This window comes from Ostrea edulis, chromosome 5, assembly GCF_947568905.1.
Source record: "Ostrea edulis chromosome 5, xbOstEdul1.1, whole genome shotgun sequence".
Taxonomy (NCBI): Eukaryota; Metazoa; Mollusca; class Bivalvia; order Ostreida; family Ostreidae; genus Ostrea; species Ostrea edulis.
The window spans coordinates 72580733-72586520 of NC_079168.1; positions in this window are offsets into that span (position 1 = coordinate 72580733).

Consider the following 5788-nt stretch of genomic DNA (forward strand, 5'->3'; position numbering starts at 1 on the left):
CAAAACAAAGTAAACAAACCGTGTAACATTGTAATGAAACGCCAGGACGAAGTGATTATTGCAAGAATACTCATCAGACATTCAAAATTGACTTATTCTTACCTACTAAACAGAGAACTTTAGCTTGAATGTATATCCTGTGACTGTCTATTAACTACACATCACATTCTTTTAGAATGCTGTGATTTTACACCCATGCGGAATACACTTTTTGGTAATGTACAATCAATGCAAAAACTTTTTTAAAAACATTGACAATCAGTATATTATACAAAATTTACAAGAATGCGATTTTTACAGCAAAATATGAACATTTTGATAATACAACTGTTTATATACACGAAATTATCTTTTTTACCTGTTTAGGGACCGGTCAATATTTATTGGGGAGTTGGGACCGGTGCAAAATGCAAAATTATATGTAAGTTTTGCATGGAGTATGGATTTCAATCATAGAAAATAAAAATGGTTTATCATGTTGGTCATAACTTGAAGGATACAGACCAGAATTTAACTAAAGTCTAAACACATCCTTGATAATTTGATAGTTTACCAATACAACCTATCATTGGGTCAAATGCTGTCTGACTTGTTTCATACCAATTGTTCGGCTGTTCTTGGCACATTGATTTGACTACAGATAACTCCGTTTGCATGATCAAGATATAGGGCTCACGGCGGGTGTGACCGGTCGACAGGGGATGCTTAATCCTCTTGCGCATCTGATCCCACATCTGGTATTTTTGACAAACTCTTTATTTTGTTATGCTTATAGAAATTTTGAGATTGATCACTGTTCGTTATCTTCACTAGCTTTCATAGAGAATATCGAGGTGTAAAAAATACTTGCTAGTACATGAGACAACAATTCAGTAAAACAGTAATTTGAAAAATTGCAAAATGTAGCACTTTGAAAAACAATTTAACAAAAATGGGGGGGAAAAGGAAGAAAATAATGAGATTTGTAACTTCACTAGACAAATTACCGAACAAACATGACAAAGTAAACAAAAGTTTCTCGGAACTTGATTCCCTCAGTTGATATAACAATGGAGAGACTAAGTGATAATTATGAAGAACTCCAGAGATTTTTAAAATGAAGTAAAAATGTTGTTTAATCATACATGTATACTTATTTATAGATAGGACAAACACTTTTTTATTACACATCTGATATAGGACAGCAACGTTTTAGGTCACCTGAGCAAACTCAGGTGACCTATTGCAATTGGTTTTCGTCCGTCGTGCGTTAACAATTAGACATTTTTAACTTCTTCTTAATAACTACCAGTCCAATTCATTTCAAATTTGGTATGAAGCATCATTGGGACAAGGGGGACATAAATTGTCAATTTCAGGACTCCAGCACCCTTGGGGCGGGGCAAGAACTGCCCAAAATTGACCAATTTTCAAAAATCTTCTTCTCAAGAACCACACACATGTAAGAAAAACTAAATGCATAGTGATGTAGAGCAGGAAGGCCTCTACCAATATTGTAAATTTCATGATCCCCGGGGTAGGGGTTCTGACGCCAGGGCGGGGCCAAACTTGTTATATAGTGTTATGTGGAAAACACTTAAATTACATCTTCTTTAATGCTATTGATATTAAATTGAAAGTAAATAGATATTTAGGAACAACATGTAGTCTTTTACCAAAATTGTAAATTTGATTATTCCAGGGGTAGGGGTTTTGGTATCAGGGTAGGGCCAAAATGGTCAGTTATCAAATGTGTGAACAATAAACATTTTTAACTTCTTCTTGATAACTATCATTCCAATTCTTTTCAAATATGGTATGAAACATATTTGGAGCAAGGGGAACATAAATTGTAAATTTCAGGATTCCTGGGCCTTAGGGGCGGGGCAAAAACTGTCCAAAAATGACAAATTTTCAAAAATCTTCTTCTCAAGAACCACACACATATAAGAAAACCTAAATGCATAGTAATGTAGAGCAGGAAGGCCTTTACCAAAATTGTAAATTTCATGATCCCCAGGGTAGAGGTTCTGACCCCAAGGCGGGGCCAAACTTGTTATATAGTGTTTATGTGTAAAAAAAACAAAACACAAAAAAAACAAAAAAAACAAAAAAAACAAAAACTTTTAAAATGACATCTGCTTTAGTGCTATTGATACTAAATTGAAAGTAAATAGATATTTAGAAAGAACAGGTAGTCCTTTACCAAAATTGTAAATTTGATTATCCCAGGGGTAGGGTTTTGGTATCAGGGTGGGGCCAAAATGGTCAGTTATTAAGGAAAGTCCGTGCTTTTACGTATCCGGTTTTAAATTTTAAACACCGACTAGAAAGTTCCAGTTATAACTTCTTTGTATGGTGTTTGTACATGTAGTTTACGAGAACTGTACGAGTCAAACTTAGCATTCAAATGTGAATCTTAGATATATTTACCATGAATTATTATAGTATCAAGTCCTCACTAGCTCCAATGGTACAAAGCAATGTAATATCTACATTGATCTCTAAAAGGCTCATAGCTTGCAATCTAAGCCTGAACAAGTTAAAAATCATACATAGGCGTGACCCTCACAGTGGAATTCAAACTGTTTTTAGTGAGTTTGTGTTTGGTTCAAAGAAACCCAGAATTATAAATCCTCAGAAAATCATCAGCAAAGTTGTTGAATATTGAACTCTTTTTCACAAGCACTTTCAAGAAACAAAATTATTTGTACATGAGCTGTAGTTGCTAGAATCTACACATATGTTACACTATATTTATTTTTTCTATAAGTATGAGATAGCATGTAGGTATTTTTAGGTCACCTGAATTCATTCAGGTGACCTATTGCTATCTGTTTTTGTCCGGCGTCGTGCGACGTGCGTCGTGCGTTAACATTTGAACATTTTCAGCTTCTTCTCTGAAACCCCTGAACCAATTTCAACCAATTTTGGCATATAGCATCTGTGGGTGGAGGGAAACAAAAATTATGAAATTCGTGGTCCCTGCCCCCCTGGGGCCTGAGGGGTGGGGCAAAAACCATCAAAATGAGTGTAATTTTAAAAAATCTTCTTCTTTACTCCTGGACATCAAGAAGCCAAACTGTGGGCATAATTATAATGAGTGTTGAGCCTCTACCAAAATTGTGAAATTCATGGCCCCTGGGGCAGGGGTTCTTGTGTTAGGGTGGGGCTCTATTGGTCATATAGTGAAAATGTAGAAATTCTTTGAAAATCTTCTTCTCTGTCTCTGGGTATTAAGTAGACAAACTAATAGCATGGTAATGATGACCAAGGATGCCTCTTTATACCCCCCGCAACAAGTTGTGGGGGGGGGGGGTATACTGGAATCGGGTTGTTCGTCTGTCCGTCCGTCTGTAGACGCAATGGTTTCCGGGCTCTAAAGCATTATCCTTTCCACTTACCGTCACCATATATATGGACTACCCATGGGATGAAGATGTTCCCTATCGATTTTGGGGTCAAAAGGTCAAAGGTCAAGCGCACTGGACATTGAAGTAGCAATATGGTTTCCGGGCTCTAAAGCGTTATCCTTTCCACCTACTGTCACCATATCATACATATGGACTACCCATGGGATGAAGATGTTCCCTATCGATTTTGGGGTCAAAAGGTCAAAGGTCATGCGCACTGGACATCGAAGTAGCAACACTCAGAAAAGAGGTAGTTTATACCTATTACCAACACCCTTTGGGAGATTGAGGTAAGCGGGGGGTATTCTTAGTGAGCATTGCTCACAGTACCTCTTGTTAAAAATTGTGAAATTCATGGCCCCTGGATCAGGGGTTCTGGTGCTAGGGTGGGACTCTATAAGTCATATAGTGAAAATGCATTATTTCTTTGAAAATCTTCTTCTCTGTCCTTGGGTATTAAGTAGACAAACCAATAGCATGGTTATGATGAGCAAGGATGCCTCTTTCAAAATTGTGAAATTCATGGCCCCTGGGTCAGGGGTTCTGGTATTAGGGTGGGGCCCTATTGATCATATAGTGAAAATGCATTTTATTTCTTTGAAAATCTTCTCCTCTGCTGCTGGGTATTAAGTAGACAAACTAATAGTATGATAATGATGATCAAGGATGCTTCTTTCAAAACTGAAATTTATGGCCCCTGGGTCAGGGGTTCTGGTGCAAAGGCGGGGCTGACCACATAGCTATTCAATGTTTCTTCCATCCAAAAGTAAAATTCTTATATTTAAACACAAACCTAATTCAAACATTGGAAGGTTGTTACATGATACTCAGGTGACCTATAAGGCCCCTGGGCCTCTTGTTATGTATGATATGATTGATAGCCAAACAAAAAAAGAATAACACACACACCAAAAAAATTTTGAGAAAAAGGAAGGGGAGGGGGTGCCCCCCCCTCCCCCCAATCTCCCTCCTTGTGTTCTAATTGTCTGGTAGGACAAAATTTTCAGTATGTTTTACATATATATATATTGTCATATTCTGTTAATCTTGATTTTAAGACTGTATTTGCTGTTACAATTTACTATTTTCAAAGTGTTCAAAAAATAATTGTAAAACGTAAATTTAAAAATGGGGGTTTGTGTATTCAAGAGACCATTTTGCAAAATATCTCTGGTCAAGTATGGTAAAATATGTTGTTGGTTTTTTTTGTTAACCTTAGATATAATTCTAAATATTTTTAAAGAAAAACTGGCATGTAAACAATTTAGATTTTGAGAATTTTTCAAAATTGCGATATTCTGTGATTTTTTTCTGAAGGATGTGAGCAGATTAAACAGCAATTGTGTATGTTTTCAATTGAATATCTTTAAAAATTCTCTCAATAAATAAAAAGCTATTGGCTTTTATATATTATAGCTTAATATGATGTGCTTTGGTGCATATTTTTAATAAAACATGAGATCATGCTTTCTTGTGTTAAAATTTGGCTTTTGCATTTGGGGGTATATGTGCTCTGTAGCACATAGTATAAAAATAAACCCGCAAAGGTATGTCTAATATGGGTTTTTCAGTTAGTTTATGAGTTGTTAAAGTTATTTAAATGGAAAAAAACTTTGATTGACAGAAATTTCTAATAGTATTTACCTACCTTAAATGTGTGAACAATAATCATTTTTAACTTCTTGATAACTATCATTCCAATTCTTTTCAAATTTGGTATGAAACATATTTGGAACAAAGGGAACATAGATCGTAAATTTCAGGATTCCTGCACCCCTGGGTCTATGGGGCAGGGCAAAAACTGCCCCAAAATGACTTATTTTCAAAAATCTTCTTCTCAATGACCACAAACATGTAAGAAAAACTAAATGCATAGTGATGTAGAGCAGGTAGGCCTCTACCAAATTTGTAAATTTCATGATCCCCGGGGTAGGGGTTCTGACCCCATGGCGGGGCCAAACTTGTTTTATAGTGTTTATGTGTAAAACACTTAAATAACATCTTCTTTAGTGCTTTTGATACTAAATTGAAACTAAATGGATAGAGCAGGTAGTCTTTTACCAAACTTGTAAATTTCATTTTCCCCAGAGTAAGGGTTTTGACCCCAGGGTGGGGCCAAACTTAGTATATATAGTATTTATGTGTAAGTTTGCTGATACTGTATAAAATCTAAATGCATACTTAGAAATAGCAGAAAAGGATGTACAAAAAATGGTGAATTTCACAACCCAGGGTTATGACTTTAGGATGAGTCCAATTAGTCGTATATTTTGATGTTTTAATGTTAATACACTTATTATTTAAAGCCTTTCATCAGTGTATGCACTTTTGAGGGCAGTGAAGTTTTAAGAACACATCTTGTTTTATACTGTTGCTGAACATTAGAATTTAGCTTA